The 24393-nt window shown below is 36.2% G+C and overlaps 1 protein-coding gene and 1 non-coding gene across 5 annotated transcripts in view; both read left to right on the top strand.

Moving 5' to 3' along the window:
• Window positions 1–24393, top strand: part of RNGTT (RNA guanylyltransferase and 5'-phosphatase) — a 335687-nt gene that overhangs the window by 227316 nt on the left and 83978 nt on the right. The gene's annotated exons all lie outside the window — the stretch shown is intronic.
• On the top strand, window positions 18600–18792 carry LOC116275544. The gene has a single exon (XR_004184660.1). It is a non-coding gene; the product is annotated as a small nucleolar RNA SNORA73 family (small nucleolar RNA).

The following is a 24393-nucleotide window of genomic DNA, read 5'->3' as shown; positions in this document are numbered from 1 at the left end:
AAAGGAATAATTTTAAGATATAATTATTTTACATTAAGAATTTTAATTTAATAATTATTTATAGATCATTTATTTTAAAATTTCTTTTATGTGAATGCATTATTTCTTCCTGTTTTTCGAAGGGGTGTGTGTGTGTGTGTATGTGTTTTATTTGTAGACTTTAATTTCCAGAACAGTTATAAATTTACAGAAAAATTGAGTACATATTAATAGAACAGAAAGTTCCCATATACACCTCTTGGTCCCCCAACAAACAGTGTACCCTGTTATTAACATGGCAAACTTATTACAATTAATGAACCAATATTGGTATGTTATTATTTTATTTATTTATTTATTTTTTGAGACAGGGTCACACTCTGTCACCCAGGCTGGAGTACAGTGGCGCCATCCTGGCTCATTGCAACCTCTGCCTCCCAGGTTCCAGAGATTCTCTTGCCTCAGCCTTCTGAGTAGCTAGGACTACAGGCATGTGCCACCATGCCCAGCTAATTTTTGTATTTTTTGGTAGAGATGGGGTTTCACATGTTTGCCAGACTTGATATGTTATTATTAACTAAGGTCCGTAGTTTATTCAGATTTCCTTAGTTTTTACTTGATGTCCTTTTTCTTTTCCAGGATCCCATCTAGAATACTACATTACATTTAGTTGTCATATCTCCTTAGGGTACTCTTGGCTGTGACATTTTCTCATACTTTCCATGTTTTTAATGACATTGCCAGTTTCGAGAAGCACTGCTCAAATGTATTATAGGATGCTCCTCATTTAGAATTTGTCTCTTGTTTTTCTTATAATCAGATTTGGGTTATGGGTTTAGGGGAAGAAGATCACAGGTGAAGTGCGATTTCTATCACACTATATCAAGAGTACATATTACGAACATGAATTTATGATTTTTGACGTTGACCTTGACCACCTGACTAAAGTAGGGTTTGTGAGTTTTCTTCATTTTAAAGATAACCCATTTCTTCCTCCTTTTCTTACTGTACTCTACGGAAGGAAGTCACTATGTGAAGCCTACACTCAAACACTGAAAAGTTACACTCTACCCTTTTTAGGGTACTGTACAATTCTTTTTATACATTGGTGGATTTAGTGTTGGTAATAATTTGTTGAGGATATTTGCATTTATGTTTGTCTTAGTCTCCTTGAGCTACCATAACAAAATACCATAGACTGGGTGCCTTAAACAACAGAAGTCTATTTTCTTATAGTTCTAGAGACTGAAATTTCAAGATTACAGCAGGGTTGGTGTTTGGCAAGGGTTCTGCCCTTGAGATGCAAATGCTGTCTTCTTACTGTGTATTCACATGGCCCAAGGGGAGGAGGTAAACACTCTGTGCTGTTTTTTCTTATAAGACCTCTAATCCTATTGTATCAGGACCCCACCCTTGTGACCTCATTTACCTTTAATTACTTCCTACGAGGCCATATTTTCAAATATAGCTATGGAGGTTAGGGCTTCAACATATGAATTTGGGGAGCGGGGACAAACATTTCAGCCCTGCCTCCCTTCCCTCAATTGATATCCTTCTCACATGAAAAATACATTCATTTTATCCCAAGTCTTAGTTCATTCCAGCATCAACCCTGAAGTTCAAAGTCTCATCTAAATATCATCTAAAGTGGAAAGGGGTAAGACTCAAGGTATGATTCATCCTGAGGCAAAATTCTTTCTAGCTGTGAATCTGTGAAACTAGCAAGTACTACTAAAATATGGTAGTGGTACAGGCACAGGATAAACATTCCCATTCTAGGAAGGAAAAATCAGTCTATGGCCATACCACCCTGAACGTGTCTGATCTCATCTAAGAAGGAGAAATCAGAAGGAAGAAAGGGGTGTTATGTCTCAAACAAGTCTAAAACCTATTGAGGAAATTCCATTAGATCTTAAGGTTTGAAAATAATCTCTTTGATTTCATGCTCTGCCTTTCAGAACAACTGGATCCACTGAGATGGCAGCCCCACCTCCATAGACTCCTGCCTCCAAGGCTCTGTGGGGTGATTTGTCCCCAAGGCTCCTGCGTAGCAATAACCTAGCTTGTTGAAATCATGAAGGATTGAAATCATCCTTGCCCTTTGAGACTGTGGTGAGAATGGCAGCTCTCTGATGATTTCTAAATCACATTTGGTGTTGTTACATTTTCTTGAAGGATAATGCATGTTCACACCCTGATGGTTGTATGTTTCCATCTTGTAGAATCCATGAAGGCTGACTTCCTTCATTCAGTCCTTTACAGTTCACACTGGCAGTGTATCTGCTCAGATAATTTCATAGTCTCTTTACTGAGTGATAGTACAGCTACAGCCTTGGTGTTCTCCTCAGAAAGCTCTCATCTTTTAAAATATGAACAGACTGAGAATTTGCCACATCTTTAAGTTCTGGTTCTTTTTTGCCTAACAAGAGCTTTATTTCTCTTTCTCTTGCATTTTACTATAAGCCATAAGGAGTAACCAAGCTTCTCAATACTTTGTTTAGGTATCTCCTCCTAAATGGTAGAGATACCTAAATGAAGTATTAAAGAAGTTAGGTATCATTCTCCTGAGTGAATATCCAATTTCATTGACTACAAGTTCTACATTGCACACATTCAGTTTATGACAGTGTCCTTGAGAGACACTCATCTGTAGTTTTGTTTTATCATGTTTATCTGATTTTGGTGTTAAGGTAATGTTCTCATAGAATGAGTTAGGAAGTATTCTGTCTATTTCTATTTTCTGAAACAGATTATAGAAAATTGATGTCATTTCTTAAATGTTTGTATAATGCACCCAGTGAAAACATCTGGGCCTAGTGCTTTATTTTTGGAAAGGTTAATAATTATAGGTTTAATTTTTAAAATAAATATTGTCCTTGTTAGATTATCTGTTTCTCCTTCTGTGACTTTTGGTAGCTTGTGCCTTTCAAGGAATTGATCCACTTTATCTAAATTATCAAATTTGTGAGCATAGAGTGTTCTTAGTGTTTTTTTATTATCCTTTTAATACCCATGTGATTAATAGTGATGTCCCTTCTTTCACTTATGGTATTGGTAAATGTATGCCTTCTTTTTTTCTTCTTGATTACTCTGGCTAGAGATTGATCAATTTTAAAAATCTTTTCAAATAATCAAGTCTTTGATTTTATTGATATTCTCTGTTGATTTCCTGTTTTCAAGTTCATTGATTTCTGCTCTAATTTTTATTATTTCTTTTTTTCTGAGTGCTTTAAGGTTAAATTGCTCATTCTCCAGAATTTTCAAAAATAGAAACTAGTTACTGGTTTTAGATCTTTTCAAATAAATGCCTTCAATGCTGTACATTTCCCTGAAATCACTGCTTTCACTGCATCCCACAAATTTTGGCAAGCTTGTATTTTCGTTTTGATTTAGTTCAAAATATTTTAACATTTCTCTTGCCTGCTTTTTCTTTCCTCCTTCTTCTTTTTTTTACACTTGTGTTATTCTGAAGTAAGTTGTTTAATCTCCAAATATTCTGGGATTTTCCAGCATCTTTCTATTACTGATTTCTAGTTGAATTCCATTATCATCTGAAAAAAACATTATATTTGTTATGGTGTATTTTATGGCCCAGAATGTGCCTCTCTTTTAGAATGTTCCATGTGAGTTTGAGAAAAATATTTATTCTGCTATTGTTGGATGAATTATTCTATAAATATCAGCTAAATTCATTCGATTAGTGTTGTTTATCAACTCAGCAACATTTTTACTGCTTTCCTGCCTGTTAGATCTATCAGGTACTAAAAAGGGGGTGTTAAAGTTTCTAGCTACATAATAGTGGATTTGCTTCTCTTTTAATTCCATTAGTTTTTGCCTCATATATTTTGATGTTCTATTTTTAGGCATATGCATGTTAAGGATTGTTATGTCTTCTTGGAGAATTGACCCCTTTATCATTATGTAATACTCCATTTTATCCTTGGTTATTTCCTATTCTGAAGTCTACTTCATTTGAAATTAATAAATACAGATGCTCCTTGACTTATAGTGGGGTTACTTCCCAATATACTTATTGTAAGTTGAAAATATTGTTAAGTCAAAAATGCATTTAATACACCTAACCTATGTAACCACCACAGCTTAGCCTAGCCTGTCTTAAATGTATTCGGAGCACTTACATTAGCCTATGGTCAAAATCATCTAACATAAAGCTTGTTTTATAATGTGTTGACTATTTCATGTAATTTATTGAATACTGTACTGAAAGTGAAACACAGAATGGTTCTATAGGTACTCAAAGTATACTTTCTGCTGAATGCATATTGCTTTTACATCAGCATAAAGTTGAAAAATTGTCAGTTCAACTATTGTTAAGTCAGGGACCATCTGTACTCCAACCTTCTTTTAGTTAGTGTTAACTTGGTACGTATTTCTCCATCTCTTTTCGCTTACCTGCATCTTTATGTCTAAAATGGGTTTCTTATAGAAAATATTAGTTGGGTCTTTTAAAAAAAATTTTTCTCTGGCAGTCTTCATTTTTTAATCAATATATTTAGGTCCTTGAGAGTTGAAGTGAATTTTGATATCATTGGATTAATATCAACCATGTTTGTATCTGTTTTTTATTTGTTGTACTTGTTCTTTTCATTTTTAAAATCTCTTTTTCTGACATCTCTGGTTGAAATTGAACATTTTATATTATTCCATTTTCTCTCTTCTCTTAATATATAAATTATACTTCTCTTCAGTTTTTTTTAAAAGTGGTTGTCCTAGGGTTTGCAATATACATTTACAACTAATCTATACCTGCTTTCTAATAACACTACAGAGCTTTGTGGGTAGTGCTTGTGCCTTATAACAGAGTATCTCAGTTCCTCCCTTTCATCCCTTATAACATTATTGTAATTTATTTCACTGAACTATATGCTGTAATTGCCCCATACATTATCACTGTTATTACTTTGAATAGACAGTTATTTATTTCTGATTAAGAAAAAGAAAAGCAAAATATATTATATTACTGTCATTTTATTCCTTCTTTAACACTCTGTTTCATTATGTAGATTTGAGTTTCTGACCTGTATCTTTTTTTTCTCTCTCTGTTAAGAACTTCTTTTTAATACGTTTTTCAGGACAAGTCTTCTGGTAAGGAATTTCTTCAGTTTTTGTCTGAGAAAATTTTTGTCCTTTTGAAGGTTAATTTTGCTGGATACAGAATTCAAGGTTGTTGGTTTTTTTTTTCTTTCAACGCTTTAAATTTTAAGACACTGTCTTCTTGTTTGCATGATTCTGAGAAGTCTGATGTGATTCTTGTTATGTACTCTTACCCTCTGTAGGTGAGGGGAGTTTTTCCTTTGGCTCTCTTTAAGGTTTTCTCTTTGTCTTTGATTTTCTGTAGTTTAAATATAATGTGCCTATGTTTAGATTTTTTCAGTTTTTATCTTGCGTGGTGATTTTTTTTTTCTTTTTTAACTTCCTGGATCTGTAGTTTGAAATGTATCATTAATTTTGGAAAATTCTTGGCCATTATTACTTATATTTCTTCTGCTTCAGTCATTTTTCTTCTCCTTTTGGTATTTTAGTTACCTTTTTAAACCTTTTAAAATCATCCCACAGTTCTTGGATATGCTATTCTTTTTTTTGTTTGTTTTGTTTTTTGTTTTTTGCATTTGGGTCATTTCTTTTTTCTTTTTTTTGAGGGGGATAGGGGGTGAAGACAGGGTCTCTCGCTATTGCTCAGGCTGCAGTGGCACAAGCTCGGTTCTCTGCAGCCTCAATCTTCTGGGCTCAAGCAATTCTTCCACCTCAGACTTCCAAGTAGCTGGGACTACAGGCATGCGCCACCACACCTGGCTGATTTTTGTATTTTTTGTAGAGATGGGGTTTTGCCATGTTGCTTAGACTGATCTCAAACTCCTGAGCTCAAGCCATCCACCCAGCTTGGCCTTCCAAAGTGCTGGGATTATAGGTATGAGCCACCACACCCTGACAAGTTTGAGAAATTTCTATTGACATATACTCAAGCTCACAGATTCTTTCTTCAGCTGTTTTCAACCTACTGATGAGCCTATCAAAGGCATTCTTAATTTCTCTTGCACGGAATTTGACTTACTGTATTTCCTTCCTTCCTTCATTTTTTTGTTAGTGTGGTAAAATATAAAAACCATAAAATTTAGTATCTTAATCATTTTTAAGTGTACAATTCAGTAGTAGTAAATACATTCATAATATTATGCAACCATCACAACCATCCATCTCTAGAACTCTTTTTATCCTGTGAAACTGAAACTCTGTAACCCATTAAACATTGACTTCCCATTGCTTCCTCCTCCAGCCCCTGGCTTTCTACTTTCCATCTATGATTTTGAATTGGCTTATTTCATTTAGCATAATATCCTCAAGGTTCATTCGTGATGTAGTATATGTCAGAATTTCCTTCCTTTTTAAGGCCAAATAATATTCCATTATATGTATATACCACATTTTACTTATTCATTTGTCAATGCACACTCAGGCTGCTCCCACATTTTAGCTACTGTGAATAATGTTATTATGGACATGGGTTTACAAATATGTCTTTAAGACATAGTTTTTAGTTATTTTGAGTAAATACTCAGAAGTGGAATCTGGATCAAAAACCAATTCTATTTTTAATTTTTTAAGGAACTGCCATACTGTTTTTTACAGTGGCTGTACTATTGTACATTCCCAGCAGCAGTGCCCAAGGGTTCTAATTTCTCCATATCCTTGCCAATATTGTTTTCTGTTCTTTGATAGTAGCCATCCTAATGGGTGTAAACTGAGATCTCATTGTAGGTTGGATTTGCATTTCTATAATGGTAAGTGATTTCGAATACTTTTCTATGCTTCTTGACAATTTGTATGTCTTTTTTGGAGAAATGTTTATTTACCTCCTTTGTCTATTTTTGGATCAGGTTTTTGTTGTTGTTGAGTTTTAAATGTCTCTATACAATTGATCCTTGAGCAACACCAGTTTGAACTGTGTGAGTCTACTTAGATTTGGATTTTCTCCTGCTTCTGCCACCCCTCAGATAGCAAGATCAACCCCTCCTCTTCTTCCACCTCCTCAGCGTACTGGACATGAAGATGATGAGGATGAAGACCTTTATGATGACTCATTTCCACTTAGTGAATAGTAAATATATATATGTTCTCTTCCTTATGATTTTTATAACTTTCTTTTCTTTAGCTTACTTTATTTTAAGAATATAGTATATAATACATACACAAAATATATGTTAATTGATTATGTTATTGGTAAGGCTTCTGGTCAACAGTAGGCTATTAGTAGTTAAGTTTTGGGGGAATCAAAAGTTACATGTGGATTTTCAACTGCATGGGAGGTCAGTGCCCCAACATTGTTCAAAGGTCAGCTATATTCTTGATGTTAAACCTTTATTGGATATATGATTTGCAATTTTTTTTCCATCGGTAGGTTGCCTTTTGCTCTGTCGATGGTATCTTTTGATGAATACATCTTAAAATTTTTCTATGAAGTCCAGTTTGTTTATTTTTTATTGTTCTATATTTTCTTTTCATTCATTCTTAGAGTTTCCATCTCTCTACTGACATTACCCATTTGTTCTTGCATACTGTCTATCCCTTAGAGTTCTTGACATATTGTTATATTGTTATTGACATATTGTTATTACTTTAAAATCACTATCTTATTCCATAATTTGTGTCAATTAAGATTTAGATCCCCTGTTAGGAAACCTGCTGGGTTAAGGAAATTTTCAGTGGTTAATGTTAAATCACCTTTTTCTAATGGAATAGCCTCTTACTTTAAAGTTCTTGAGTCAGTAAGCTACGGTTTTGCTTTCTTTTTTTTTTTTGACTTAGGATACTTCTGACCTGATGAGGTGTGCTCACAATGAGGTTTCCTCTAAAAGATATTTTTCTGCTTTCTTCTGTTAGCAAAGCAGTTGCCGGTATAGACTGAATGCATTTAGGCCATCCATGGGTTACTGGGTTAAGGATTTTTTGGTTAGGAAGGCTATGGGTTGTCAGTGGCCTCAGTGCTTTCGGGCTACGTCCTTGTTTACACTGACAGCAAAGTGGTATTGGAGTGTTATAGGGTCACAGAGAAGACCTTCAATTATTAATTATAGGTTTTAAATTTACCCTGGGTTTTAAAGGAATAGGACACACTCTTTTCTCTTTACTACTTCTCTCTCTCTCTTTCTCTGTCTCTCTTTGACTCTCTGTCTCTCTGTCTCTCTCTGATTCCCTCTTTGTCTTTCTCTCTCTGCGTCTCTCTCTCTCTCTCTTTGACTCTGTCTCTTTCTCTCTCTTTCTCTCTGACTTCCTCTCCCAGTTTCTCTTTCCTCTGAGCTGGTCCCTGCCTCTGCCAGCCACTTACGCTACTGTTCTCCCGTCTCCTTCCCCTTCCCCTAGGGGAGGGACTGGCGGGAGTGGAGCTACTGTTTCTTTTCCTGAGAAGAAAGGAAAGGGGGGTTCTGAATATTTTTCTTACTACCAGAGGTTTGTGTGAGGTTCTACCCCCACTCATGGGAATTTCTCACCTCTTTCTGAGGTTCAACCCCCCATCATGGAGATGTCTCACCTCTTTCTGAGGTTCATCCCCCTCCTCAATGGAGATCTCTCACCTCTTTTTAGCCTCCAAGACATCCCAACAGAGGAATACTTCACCACCCCCCATGGCTTTCTTTCCCTTGTCCCTACTATAAGGAATGCTTTACCGCCCCTGCGGTTTCTCTCTCATTGGTATGTCATAACCAAGGAATGCTTTACCACCCTGCAGCTTTTTCCTTAGTCCCAACCACCAAGGAAATACTTCACTGTCTCCAGCAGCTTCTCCTTCCTTGGTGTGTACACAGAGTCATCTCCGCAGTATATGAGGATCCTTTAAGCTAGGTTCCTGGCCGTTTCTTTCCACGTTACTGAGAGCTTTGGTTATTCTTCACACTGAATGGGTCCTGATTTCTCACCCCTGAGGCTGCCACAAGTGGGTGGGTCATGCCTCCTCGTGAGAGAGAACCAGAGACCGCCCTGGAAGGGAATGTAATCCCAGGTGAGCCCCCAAATTGTTATAATTAAGTTTTGGTGCCACAAAACAAATAGCACTAGAATATGAAATTTTCTTTTTAGTTGTCAGCAAGGCAAGGTACTTCTATAGAAGGGTGTGCCCTTACACATGGAGCAATGGTGAGTGCACACTTGGGCAAGGGAGGGGAAGGGGTTCTTATCCCTGATGCACGTGGCCGCTGTTGCTCTGTCCTTCCCCTGTTGGCTAGGGTTAGACAGCACAAGGCTAAACTAATTCCGATTGGCTAACTTAAAGAGAGTGACAGGGTGAGTGGTTTGGCGGGAAAAATGGTTATGACAGAGCAGGTAGTGGGAATGAGTCAGGGTGGAGCAGGTAATTGGAATGAGCCGGGGTGGAGTAGGTAATTGGAATGAGTCAAGGTAGAGCAGGTAATCGAAAAAGGTTGCTTTACGAGGAAGTTAAGTTTAAAAGTAGAAGACAAGGAATTGAACATACTGACATATTGATTCTTTGAAAAGAAATTTAGAACTCATATCTAGCAATTCTCAAAAGAGCACGAACCCTATTATGAACTGTACATGTGAGGGATCTAGGTCACGTGCTCCTTATGAGAATCTAATTCCTGATGATCTGAGGTGGAAGCGTTTCATCCCAAAATCATCTCCCCTTTCCCCTGTCTGTGGAAAAATTTTCTTCCATGAAACCAGTGCCTGGTGCCAGAAAGGTTGGGGATCATCGTCCTAGATGGTATTACCTACCATACACCTAGGCTATATGGCATAGCCAATTGCTCCTAGGCTACAAATGTATACAGCATGTTACTATACTAAATATTGTAGGCAATTGTAACACAATTGTATTTACATATTATAACATATCTAAACAAGAAATTGTACAGTAAAAATAAGGTACAAAAGATTTTTTAAAATGGTACACCTGTATCAGGCACCTAATAGAACTTGCAGGACTGGAAGTTGCTCTGGGTAAGTGAGTGAGTGGTGAGTGAGTGTGAAGACCTATGACATTACTGCATAATGCTGTAGATTTTATAAACACTGCACACTTCAGCTACACTAAATTTATTTAAAAGTTTTCTTTTCTTTAACAATAAATTAACCTTAGCTCACTATAACTTTTTTACTTTACAAACTTTTAGGATTTTTTTTTTAACCTTTTGACTCTTTTGTAAAAAGAGTTAGGTTAAAATCCAAACACGGCTGGGCTCGGTGGCTCACGCCTGTAATCTCATCACTTTGGGAGGCTGAGGCAGGCGGATCACCTGAGGCTGGGAGTTTGAGACCAGCCTGGCCAACATGGTGAAATCCCATCTCTACTAAAAATACAAAAATTAGCCAGGCGTGGTGGGGCATGCCTGTAATCCCAGCTACTGGGGAGGCTGAGACAGAAGAATCACTTGAACCTGGGAGGCGGAGGTTGCAGTGAGCCCAGATTGCACCACTGCACTCCAGACTGGGTGACAGAACAAGACTCTGTCTCAAAAAACAAAAAACAAAACCTAAACACATTGTACAACTGTATAAAAAATTTTCTGTCTTGATATCCTTATTCTATAAGCTTTTTTATGCTTTCAAAATTTTTAATTTTTAATGTTTTTAATTTTTTAATTTTACCGTTTTGTTAAAAACTAAGATGTTGTAGGTAGTGACTATCTTGGGCCGGTGACACAGGTGGTAAAGGAATTTATCAAGACAATTATAGGTAAAGAAAGGTAGATTTATTAGAGAAAGTGAAAATAATGTTGCAAAGTTGCAGTGGGCAGCACAGCAGAGAAGGGGCTGTCTGCAAAGTGACAGGGGCTGTAGGGAAGTTTTGTAGGGTTGTGCTGAGGGGGCTACATGGGTCATTGAGGTCTCAGGTTGTTTGTGATTAGCCATCTGTCAGAAGAATTGTTCATTGCTCTTTCCTACCTGGGGCCCCTTCCTCATTGTTGCTTCCTTATCAGAACTCCACATACATTAGCCTAGGCAATATAGGGTCAGGATAATCAGTTTCACTGTTTTTCACCTCCACATCGTGTCTGGCTTGGAGGTCTTCAGGGCCAGTAACATGCATGGAACTGTCATCTATGATAACAATGCCATGTTCTGGAATACCTCCTGAAGGACCTGCCTGTGTTAATCTCTAAGTTAACTTTTTGTTCTTGCTGTTAAATAAGTAGAAGGAATACACTCTAAAATAACAATAAAAATATACTATTGTAAATACATAAACTAGTAACATTTTCATTACTATCAAGTGTTATGTACTGTACATAATTATATATGCTGTACTTTTATACAACTGGCAGCACAGTAGGTTTGTTTACACTAGCATTACCACAAACATGCACTATATACATTGCACTATATACATTGCACTATGATGTTATGATGTCACTAGATGATACGAATTTTTCAGCTTCATTATAATCTTATGGGACCACCTTTGATAACCATGTATCATTGTTCCAAACATTGTTATGAGGCTCATGACTATAGTTACTTTTCTTCTCCCACTCTCCTATATGTGAGGAGATTTTTCTTGGATCTTTAATGTGAGAACCTTGTCAAAAACCTAGAAATAAAGCCCATCAAAGTATTAAGGTTGCCCTAAGACTAGGTCACCAGCAGTTTTTTTAATACCACATAATCCATACTCACTTCCAGTAATTTGTCAAAATTATCATGCAAGTTTTCTTACCATTTTATGACTCCAGCAGCTTTTGTTCAAGATATGCTGATCTGTGCTGTGCTTGGCTATGATTCTTTCTTTTCTCCTGTGTCTCTAGATTTTAGGGTAACAGTTTGCCCTGTGATCTGAATTCTCTGATGAGTCTTAGAAAAGTCATATATTTTTGGTTTGTTTAGCCTTTTTTCTTTTTTTAGGGTGGGAATGATGGACTTGCAAGCTGTATTACATGTTGTAGCTGAAAACCAAAGTCTGTGTTCTTAAAATTTGTATATATCTGTTCTGTATTTCCTAATGATCACCTCTTTAATTACTTAATGAAAAAATACAACAGTTTTTACCACTCTAGAAGCTTTTCTCAACTAAAACGTGCCTTAACCCTTAATAAATGTTAACTACTACTCATATACCCAGATTTACCTTTTTTTCCCTTATAAATAGTACTTTTATATTTGCATAAGCGGTAGACCAGATTCCTAATCTGTTCGATAGTATTTTTCTTTAAAAGTGACCAGAAAAATTCTTTTCTTGAAATTGTAATTTCATTAATGGCATGGCAAATACCATATTCACAACCTGGGCAATTAACATCTCTGGAGCTTTAGGGATCAAATTTAATGAAACAATAATAAGTACTAGGTTATTAAGGATGATTGGGAGGATAAGTTTCTTGTCGTTCTTTCTGATTAAGTCCAGGGTTTGGATGAGAACACTAAACTCAGGAGAATGTTCCCAGAGAGGTGGTATAACTTGTATGAAAAATTAGAGGCTGATGTGTATATTGTGGTGTTTAGGTGAGGGTAAAGGGATTGTGGCTAGAAAATGAAAAAAGGCTGAAGACTATAGAAATTTGTTATCATTGTAAAGTTTAGGTGGGGCAGAAAAAATATCTGAAGGTCTTGAAATCTGAAAAGTATAGATTTAATAATAATTTTATCTCATAGGAACTGTAACATATTGATAATGCCCAAAATCTTTAATAGGTAGTGGAAATGTTTAACTTTTTTACTTAGGATATTCTATCTAATTAATGGCACCATTAAATATTAGTAGCATGCACCATTGGAGAATGAATGCTTTTAATTGAATTCTCATTATAACCAATGCAATGGAAACATGTTAGACTAGGAGTTGAGCTCAACCAAGGTTTTAGTTCTCCTCTAAACCACTAACCACAAAGTAGGGATGTCTTTTTATTCTTTACTCTGCACCAGATGCTAGCCTGGAGATGCTCAACACTTCTTGAATGATGAAATGAGTAGATGGACTGACAGGTGAACCAGTAAACACGAATGGCTTTTTGTTTCTTTATATGTAAAGTAAGAAAGATGACAAGGAATTCTGCTAGGTTATCTTTGAATTTTTTACCTATTTTTATGATAATACGTACTTTGGTACAAGTACCCTGAGAACTTCAAATTAAATTCTTTTGAAAGAAATAAAACATTTTGTTAAATACACATCTTTTAAATGCAAATTGAAAAGCAAGTGTCCTTGATTTTTTGTTGTTGTTGTTGAGACAGAGTCTCTCTCTGTCTCCCAGGCTGGAGTGCAGTGGCGCGATCTTGGCTCACTGCAAGCTCTGCCTCCCGGGTTCACGCCATTCTCCTGCCTCAGCCTCCCCAGTAGCTGGGACTACAGGCGTTCGCCACCAGGCCCGGCTAATTTTTGTATTTTTTTTTTTTAGTAGAGACGGGGTTTCACCATGTTGGCCAGGATGGTCTCGATCTCCTGACCTTGTGATCCGCCCACCTCGGCCTCCCAAAGTGCTGGGATTACAGGCATGAGCCACTGCGCCCGGCCTCAGAGGCTTTTTAATATAGATAAAATTTAAATTGAGTTCTTTAGCCAAGCTGAATAAATGTACAAGGTAAAAATGCAATCTCTTCGTAAGTTTCACAGAGTAAACACTGGAAGTTGCAATAATAAATATGTAAAGTTTTTGTTTTTATTACAAATGTAAATGATTACAGGTAGTTTAATATTTGGAATGCAGGTATTAAAGTACTGTAATCAAGTTGGAAGAAGCAGTATAAATCTGAAATTTTCTCAGTAACCAGTTGAATACATTTAGACTAGAGAATGAATCATTTATTTCAGTTCAAAGTTGCAGTGTCTGAGATGAACTGCAGAAGGAATAAAAAACTCCAAATTTGTTTAAGAATAGCAGATAACTGAATTCCAAGTGATAGCCTGTGATTTTCAAGGCAGTCAGAAAAGTTTCATGGAAGCCAGGTGAAGGGAAAGCCAAATGCCAAATGTGGCATTCCTTCATTAAGTAAGCATTTATTGGTAGATTGCAGTATTCTAGACAGAGGGATTGAAGAAGGCCAACCATGATGACCTCTCTGTCTATTGAATTTGCCAGTAATACACTTGTACTAAGTGGTCCTAGTGAGCCTAAATCTCAAGTCTGCTATTTTCTTAATGCCCATTTTCTTATCCAAATAACTTGTACATTAGGCTTGTAACTGCTTTACTTAGATGCTTATTTTCTATAACTCTAAATATATATCATTGCTTTTAACCATTTTTATACCATGAAAAGGGATAGCTTTCTACTGCAATGAGATTTGTGAACGTATATTTTAAAAGAAATTTATCAACTAAACATCTGGTTTTGGACATACTCTGTATCCTCTCTTCCACTGATTTTTTTTTTTTTATTATTATACTTTAAGTTCTAGGGTACATGTGCATAATGTGCAGGGTTGTTACATATGTATACATGTGCCATGTTGGTGTGCTGCACCCATTAACTTGTCATTTACATTAGGTATATCTCCTAATGCTATCCCTCCCTGCTACCCCCTCCCCACAATAGGCCTCGGTGTGTGATGTTCCCCTTCCCGTGTCCAAGTGATCTCTTTGTTGAATTCCCACCTATGTGTGAGAACATGCGGTGTTTGGTTTTCTGTTCTTGTGATAGTTTGCTGAGAATGATGGTTTCCAGCTGCATCCATGTCCCTACAAAGGACACAAACTCATCCTTTTTTATGGCTGCATAGTATTCTATGGTGTATATGTGCCACATTTTCTTAATCCAGTCTGTCACTGATGAACATATGGGTTGATTCTAAGTCTTTCCTATTTTGAATAGTGCCGCAATAAACATACGTGTGCATGTGTCTTTATAGCAGCATGATTTATATTCCTTTGGGTATATACCCAGTAATGGGATGGCTGGGTCAAATAGTATTTCTAGTTCTGGATCCTTGAGGAATCGCCACACTGTTTTCCACAATGGTTGAACTAGTTTACAATCCCACCAACAGTGTAAAAGTGTTCCTATTTCTCCACATCCTCTCCAGCACCTGTTTCCTGACTTTTTAATGATTGCCATTCTAACTGGTGTGATATGGTATCTCATTGTGGTTTTGATTTGCATTTCTCTGATGGCCAGTGATGATGAGCATTTTTTCATGCTCTGTTGGCTGTATGAATGTCTTCTTTTGAGAAGTGTCTGTTCATATCCTTTGCCTACTTTTTGATGGGGTTTGTTTTTTTCTTGTAAATTTGTTTGAATTCTTTGTAATTTCTGGATATTAGTCCTTTGTCAGATAAGTAGATTGCAAAAATTTTCTCCCATTCTGTAGGTTGCCTGTTTACTCTGATGGTATTTCTTTGCTGTGCAGAAACTCTTTAGTTTAATTAGGTCCTATTTGTCAATTTCGGCTTTGTTGCCGTTGCTTTTGGTGTTTTAGAAATGAAGTCCTTGCCCATGCCTATGTCCTGAATGGTATTACCTAGGTTTTCTTCTAGGGTTTTTATGGTTTTAGGTCTAACATTTGAGTCTCTAATCCATCTTGAATTAATTTTCATATAAGGAGTAAGGAAAGGATCCAGTTTCAGCTTTCTACTTATGGGTAGTCAATTTTCCCAGCACCATTTATTAAATAGGGAATCCTTTCCCCATTTCTTGTTTTTGTCAGGTTTGTCAAAGATCAGATGGCTGTAGATGTGTGATATTATTTCTGAGGGTTCTGTTCTGCTCCATTGGTCCATATTTCTCTTTTGGTACCAGTACCATGCTGTTTTGGTTACTGTAGCCTTGTAGTATAGTTTGAAGTCAGGTAGCGTGATGCCTCCAGCTTTGTTCTTTTGGCTTAGGATTTAAGGTTGTCTTGGCAATGCGGGGTCTTTTTGGTTCCATATGAACTTTAAAGCAGTTTTTTCCAATTTTGTGAAGAAAGTCATTGGTAGCTTAATGGGGATGGCATTGAATCTATAAATTACCTTGGGCAGTATGGCCATTTTCACAATATTGATTCTTCATATCCATGAGCATGGTATGTTTTTCCATTTGTTTGTGTCCTCTTATTTCAGTGAGCAGTGGTTTGTAGTTCTTCTTGAAGAGGTCCTTCACATCCCTTGTAAGTTGGATTCCTAGGTATTTTATTCTCTTTGAAGCAATTGCGAATGGGAGTTCATTCATGATTTGGCTGTTTGTCTGTTATTGGTGTATAAGAATGCTTGTGAGTTTTGCACATTGATTTTGTATCCTGAGACTTTGCTGAAGTTGCTTATCAGCTTAAGGAGATTTTGGGCTGAGATGATGGGGTTTTCTAAATATACAATCATGTCATCTGCAAAGAGGGACAATTTGACTTCCTCTTTTCCTAATTGAATACCCTTCATTTCTTTCTTTTGCCTGATTGCTCTAGCCAGAACTTCCAACACTATGTTGAATAGGAGTGGTGAGAGAGGGCGTCCCTTTCTAGTGCCAGTTTTCAAAGGGAATGCTTCCAGTTTTTGCCCATTCAGTATGATATCGGCTGTGGGTTTGTCATACATCGGTCTTACTATTTTGAGATACATTCCATCAATACCTAATTTATTGAGAGTTTTTAGCATGAAGGGCTGTAGAATTTTGTCAAAGCCTTTTCTGCATCTATTGAGATAATCATGTGGTTTTTGTCTTTGATTCTGTTTTTATGCTGGATTACATTTATTGATTTGCGTTATGTTGAACTTCTTCCACTAATTTTTAAAGGTTTTCCTCATATAATCTACTTCTTCACTGTGGTTCATTTAATTTTTTCCTAATTGGAAGATAGCACAAAGAGTTGGCAGTATACATTTCTATGTGACTTTAAGCACATACAGAAATATTGCAACTTCAGTCTGATTAGGAATAATGATAAAGTAATATAAATATAAATAAGGAATAAAATAAATTAGAAAATAAGGGGCTCCAAACCTCTTTATTTTCCTTTTGTTATAACCCATTTTTTTCTTATATGAACTCATTTTTATGATATAGTCTTGTCATTAGGGCAAATCATAGACTTGAATTAAAAGATCAGTAGACACCACTTTATTTTTTTAAGTTTTTGTCAGCCTCCATCTATTAATATATCTTTCCTTCCATTTCTCCAGCCTAGTGCCTTATAACAATAGGAGCTCTATAAACAGTAGTTTTTTTTTCTTTTTTCGGGGGCGGGGAGACAGCATCACTCTGTTGCCTAGGCCAGAGTACAGTGGCACAATCTCGCCTCACTATAACCTCCACCTCCTGGGTTCAAGTGATTCTCGTGCCTTAGCCTCCTAAGTAGCTAGGATTACAGGCATGTGCCACTACACCCGGCTGATTTTTGTATTTTTAGTAGAGATGAGGTTTCCCCATGTTGGCTAGGCTGGTCTGGAACTCCTGGCCTCAAGTAATCTGCCTGCCTCCCAAAGTGCTAAGATTACAGGCATGAGCCACCACACCTGGCTATAAACGGCACTTAAATGGTGAGTTAGCACTTTCTTGTGAATTTCTGTAATACACTCTATTCTTGCCCTACTCTTTGCCTTCTGACCAGATTGATTCAGTAGCAGCTACTATTGAAGATAATTAACCTAGGAATGAAGTTGAATGGTCTCCCGTTGGTCTTCACTGATATCTTTGTGGGTGGCTCCCCCACTCAGCCTTCTCTGTTCCTACCCCAGCAGAAGGTTGGGACTTCTTTTTACAGCCTACAGAGGATGGATGTCTAGCTTCACCACTTGGCCTTTGCTAGTAGGGTTGGGGGTGGGCTGCTGTTTTTTTCTGTGGTGTTTAGCTAGAGTGGAGTGGTTCTTGTTGAAAAGCTTCTGTCTTGCTAGGCTGGCCTGCTTCCTGGATAGAGAGGGCATGCTTTTCTTGGGGCTTTTTTTTTTTCTGGGTCTCCTCCCATTGGTGTTTTTGGGTTGTTGGCATCTCCAGTACCCAGTTTGAAATACATGAGACAAAAAGAAAATACATGAAACCAACCAACCAACCGAACAAACAAACAAACAAACAAACAAATACATGAGACAAAAAGAAAACCCATCATTTTGTTCCTTGGATCCTGAGCTCCCTTGTCAAACTGCCACCTTCTCTCCATCTTCTGAAAACAGAAGTTTCGCAGGAACATATAATTTAATTTACAAAAGTTATATTATGCATAACCTTAGAACAGTTGACACTGTGTTTGCTCACTAATTACTTGTTGAATTGAAATAAAGAATAGGTGCATATTTCTTGAGATGTTTGTATCCATCTAAGATCTTTGTGATTTGAGAAAGGAAGAGGTGAGTAAAATAAACACCTAAAGCAGTTCTACCAAATTAATTTTCAAATCAATAATTTCTACATCTTTTAGTAAACAATTTATAATTTAGAGGAGGAAAGAGAAAAAGTATTATATTGAACAATAACCTCAGTCTTTTAGGATTGTTACATGAAATTCATTTTGGATGATCATTTATCTTTTAATTCTTCTAGTGCTGTAGATTAAATGAGCCTGGTGTTGTATTACTAAACTGTAGATCCTTTGTGGAGCCAGTGGAGGTTTTCTATTCTAAATCGTAAGTTCTCACTTATTTTGGGGCTGTCCCACACCCTGAAAGATAAAGGTTCAAATGAGTCAGGTGATCTTTTCACAAATGCAATTGGAGTGTTGAGTTTACATTTTTAAAAGTACTTTTACTTTCAGCTTGAGTCACTCTTCCCAGGCTTTATCTAGGTAGGTGGCTTAGGTTAGCTAGGGCTATGTCCCATGATGTACAGTCCCTTTACACAATGTTGGAGATCAAACTTGGCTTCATGTCTTGCTTCATATTCCCACAGCCTCTCAGAGTCCTGTGGACGATGACTGAGGAGACAAACCATGCAAGCAACATACTTTTTAAAAAGTCAGTTTCAATAATGACTTAATTTTAAGTTATAATTTCATGGAACACTTTCATCACTTTCTGTTTCACAGTATTTTACCCAGTTATTAATTAATCTAAGTAGTGTATCTTCGGGAGGTAAGACAGTTATTTCCATTTTACAGATGAGGAAATCAAGAAAAGTCATTTAGTGTATGACTTATCCAAGAGCATTCAGTGAGTTAAGATTAGAAGTGGAACAACAGACCAAGATTGGAACTCTAAATGTTTTCTTTAACCATCATCCTGTGCTTAGCCCAATAGACTGTGCCAGTAACCAAATTAAATTTATTTATCTTTCACAATGAGAACAAGGGGGAAAAAAGATTATCCAATTAGAATTTTGTTATAGACATGGTCTGTAAATATCTAATTTTTCAGTCTGATGCATCAAGAATGTTAAATCATTATCATATCTCCTCTTTCATATGTAGCATAATAGAAAGCCCGTAATACAAGATGATAATTTTTAAAAAAATATTCTTATTAAGAAATACGGTAGTTATTTGAAAATAAACAATTCCGTTTAATTTTTTACAATGTAAAGAAAAATGTGATATGTACATAGCAAACATATAGTACATATACTTTTCATTAGATATATTCTATATCTGCACTTCATACATTATACATACACAATGTAAGACACTGAAAATTTGGGATAGGTTTATAAACTATCGATGCTGCCACATGAAAGAATACTGTTGTGTGAAATAATTGGAATTTGGGAACAGGCTTGTTTAATTTTCATCTTCGCCTTCCCCATTAGTTTAAATGTATTTAAATATTTATCTAAATACAGTGTCAGATTGGGCTGCTATAATAAGAATACCATAGACTGGGTAACTTAAACAATGGATATCTACTTTCCCTGGTTTCAGAGGATGGGAAGTCCAAAATTAGGGTGCCAGCATGGTCAGGTTCTGGTGAGGCCCTCTTCCTGGTTTCCATATGGCAGCCTTCTTGTTGTATCCTCACATGGCAGAGAGAAAGGAAGCAAGTGTTACTGAGTCTCATATAAAGGCATTAATCCCATCATGAGGATTCTACCTTCATGACTTAATTGCGTCCCAAAGGTCCCACCACCTCATACCATCTCTTTGAGGGTTAGGGTTTCAACACATGACTTGGGGAACACATAACATATAGATATAGTTTCTTTTTAGAATAGTTTGTTTCATGTTGGGAAAAAGTTACTCAAAATTAAGGGCCTAAATTCTAGGTACCTCTCTTAGTCTGCTAAATATATTGATTATGGAAGCACATTTGCAGGATTGTCTTTGAGAGTTAGCATCCTGACATTGCAATTCATTTGTATTGCAGCATCATCATGGAGATTTCCTTTGTGCTTTTTCCTTTTCACACTTTCTCCTATTCCTGAGATTCTCTTTTTGCACTCTATTAAAATTCAAGTCAACATCAGGTAAAGCTGGGTCATAATGTATTGCTTTTTCAGACAGCAGCTTCTGTTTTTCACATTGAGTATTTTCTTTAAAATGACTCAGTCTGAAGTGATACTAAAGAAGTTTAAAATTAGAGACCATAGCTCAGTTATCTAAGATTAGGAATGCCTGTAATAAAACTAAAGTATTATCAGGCACACCGCCTTGCGCTTACAGTCCTAGCATTTTGGGAGGCCAAGGTAGGAGGATCACATGAGGACAGGAATTTGAGGCCAGCCTGGTGGGCAACATGGTGAGACCGTATCTCTACAAAAAATAACCAGAAAATTGTCTGGGCATGGTGATATGTGCCTGTAGTCCTAGCTACTTGGAAGACTAAGGTGGGAGGATCACTTGAGTCCAGGAATTCAAAGCTGCAGTGAGCTATGATCACACCACTGCATTCCAGTCTGAAGGACAGAGTGGGACCGTATTTTTAAAAAGCAACACAACCTATTTATTATACATTTTATTTCCCAAGTCCAAATTAATTATTCCTATGTTTGAAGTCCCATAGTATTTGATTATTAGTGTTTATTTTATTTTGCCTTCTATTATATGAGCTGTTTACTTGATCCTCACAGAGTGTAATACAGTGCTTTACACTTTGCCTATTCTCAAGTACATGTTTTAGATTAAATTTATCCCCCTAAAGAAAAGATCAACATGCGACCCCTTTCTGATATCTGGTCCGTTAGTGTGGATATGTTGATTTTGTTTTTATTCCAGCTTGCTTCTCTTTAAACTATCAAATTATAGATTCATTTTTAGTTTTACTTTCTATTAATAGTGTATTCACCTAGTTAGATTGTTTTCCCAGTAGTCTTTTAATTTCTCATGGTAAGAATAGATTATCATTTCTCAATTACTTCTAAATATAAATTCCATTCTAATAAATGTCATTTAGATATCCAGTCCAACTGTAACAGTGCCTACCACACAGTAGGTGCTCAAAAAATGAATAAATGGATGAATGAGTGAACTAACGAATGCTCCTTACCGCCTGTCCATTTGATAGTTTATTCATGTAGGTATTTATCAATATGACTGCTATGTTCATATATTTGCAGTTGCTAAAAATTCTTAAACTCCTTAGTGGTAAAGGCTGACTCTCTGCAAGTGGGCGTGAACATGTTACCTCAAACCTATTAATTTAAGATGTAGCAAGTTAATATTATCCAAAGTAGATTGATAGTCTAAGACCCACTAAGAATTGCATAGAATTGTTATATAGATTAAATGAGGTATAATGTGTGTTTGTAAAGGGAGTCTGTATAACTGTAAGTACTACACCAAGGTTAGTTTGGTTAAGCACACTTTTATTAATACGGAACTAATAATACATGTTGTAGTTACTAACTATATTTCTTAGAATATGCAATGTATGTTTGAGCAAATAGACTGGATTATATAAATTGTCAAGATTGGAACTAAGCTCTTCAGGAGTATCTAATTCTTGGTAAGGTGTCTTTAGGTGTTCCTAAATAATTGGAGGATGTAATTATGAGAAAATTTATAAATGAATAATAACTAAGTACGTACTGTTGACAGATCATTATTGAAAAGCAGATTTTTTGTCAGCACTACAGCACTACAACTTATGTCAGCACTACAACTTAAAAGTGAAGCTTTTTATTTTGAATGAAATATTAGTAGTTTGGGTTTATTTGTACAAAATATTCAAAGACTGGATGTTGAAAGATTAAACTTGTCTCTAGAGATTATTTAAGAACAAGACTAGATTTTCTGTTCATTTGAAATTAGAAATGAAGGAAACAAGTAAAATGGTTTATAGTTGAAAATGTATTGTGAATTGGAAAGGATTTTCAGTTCCACTCAAGAAAACATTTAAGTCCATTAGTAATATCTGGCCTTTTAATTTTAAGCCAAAAACAATCTACTAAGGATAGTCTAACTTTAAAAAAATCACTGTGAAAAATGTTTCTTGGTTTACAGTTTTGAGCGTTTGGAAAGCTATATAATTTTTTTCTTACCTCATACAAAAAGAGAGCATTTATCTTTTTTCTGTAAAATTTTCTTTTCACTGATGTCATTTTGTTATGCTCCTTGCATTTGTATAATAGGATAGTACAAAGTACTGTGGTCTTATTATTCAATGGAAATGTGGCCTTTCAGGGATCATTTGCTGTCTAAAAGTCTATTTACCAGTAGTTACGAACAGGTTGTGCTTCACTGTTAGGTTGATGTGGTTGCAAGGCAGCATTTTAAAAAGAGAAGAGTTTTAAATATCATGCTTGGAAAAGATCTGAAGGACAATTAAAATCTAATGTCTAATAACCATTTTAATGCAGGTATCATTTTAAAATTGTTTATGTTTTGTTCCCTTTCTTTGGTATAATAAGTCCGTTAGTCATGATTTCTTTTTAAGAACCTACTTAGGATTTTAGGCAGATAAAGACAGTTGTCTTAACCTCTAAACAACATATAGTGTATTTAAATACATATGTATGATAAAGCCTTTCAATTTTAGATCAGACCCTTTTGGAAGTCCAGATGTGGTCTGCACACTGGTTGAGTAGAAATTCACTTTTTTTGTTTGTTTGTTTGTTTGTTTGAGAGATGGGAACTTGCTATGTTGCCCAGGGATCCTCCAGGCTCAGCTTCCGGAGTAGCTGGGACTATAGGTGCACTCTACTGCGCCCAACTCCCAAGTTCATTTCTGTATTGACTTTGTAGAGTAACTTGCTTAACAAATCGATAATTATACATACATTTCAAAAAATATGTTTAGCCTTGCTAAGAGAAAAACAAAATCTTTCAAAGAATCATTAAGCAATTTCAATTGCATTTGTTTATATACAAACAATATATTGTTTACAGTGTCTAGCATAACTTCTTTGTATATGCTCATTTTAGTAACAGTACAAGGCTGAATGAGGGAAACATATAATAGAGAAATGGCAAGCTGACTGAAAGATATAGTTAAAATAGTTTCTTAATTCTGTTTGTACTTTCCAATATGGTAGCCACTAATGATGTATAGCTGTTGAGCGCTTGAAATGTGGCTAGACTGCAGTGAGATGTGCTGTAAGTATAAAATAACACACCACATTTTGAAGACTCGATGCAAAAAGAAAGAATGTAAAATATCTCACTAATAACTGATATGTATTGCTATGTTGAAATAATGTTTTAGAACATACGGTTAAATAAAATGTATTATTAAAATTCATCTTTTTTTAATATGACTACTAGGAAATTTAAAATGATATATGTGCTTGCATTTCTAAATAGCACTATTAAACAGCACTGATCTCTATGATCTTAAACATTACAATTATATATTGGATAACTGCAGCTTTAGCTTGTGTTTTAGAAGGAGTTCAGATGTTGTACCTGTTTTGGCCGCATTTTCCTTCTTTGTATTCTTCTCTCACTCAGCCTCGGTCCAGTTTGAGAGCTGTTAGTGTTCCTGCATAAGATTCTCTTCTTAATCCTCTTTTTTTTTTTTTAAAGACTGAGTCTCACTCTGTCATCCAGGCTGGAATACAGTGGCGCAATCTTGGCGCACTGTAACCTCCACCTCCTGGGTTCAAGCGATTCTCCTGCCTCAGCCTCCTCAGTAACTGGGATTACAGGCGTGTGCTACCACGCCTGGCTACTTTTTGTATTTTTAGAGGCAGGGTTTCACCATGTTGGTCAGGCTGATCTCGAACTCCTGACCTCATGATCTGCCCACCTCGGCCTCCCAAATTGCTGGGATTACAGGTGTGAGCCACCGCACCCGGCCAATCCTCATAATATTTTAAGATGATTTCATCTTCCTTCCTCTAGAGGTCACAGACATTGGCAAGTCATTCCCTAAGTGAATATGAATAATATTATATGTTTTGAAGAAGTGAAATCTGTGGTCTAGCTACCTTTCAGATTCCCCTTTTCTCTCAGAGGAAGGCTTTTGCCTGCATGGTAGTATTGTCACAATCTGTAACTTATAGTTCAGATTCAAAAACCCCTTTTCTTACTGGAAAGCATGTACAACAACAGAGAAAATAAAAATAAATTAAAAAACAGCATAAACGCCATTTTTAGAAGGCAAAAAAAAAAAAAAGTCTGCAAACCCCAAAGTGCTGCTTAAAGTGATTGAAACCCAGCAGAGAGGTGAAACAGCAC

Source organism: Papio anubis, chromosome 6, assembly GCF_008728515.1.
Source record: "Papio anubis isolate 15944 chromosome 6, Panubis1.0, whole genome shotgun sequence".
Lineage (NCBI taxonomy): Eukaryota > Metazoa > Chordata > Mammalia > Primates > Cercopithecidae > Papio > Papio anubis.
The sequence above is the reverse complement of the archived record's forward strand: the minus strand, read 5'-3'. Positions and strand labels throughout refer to the sequence as shown.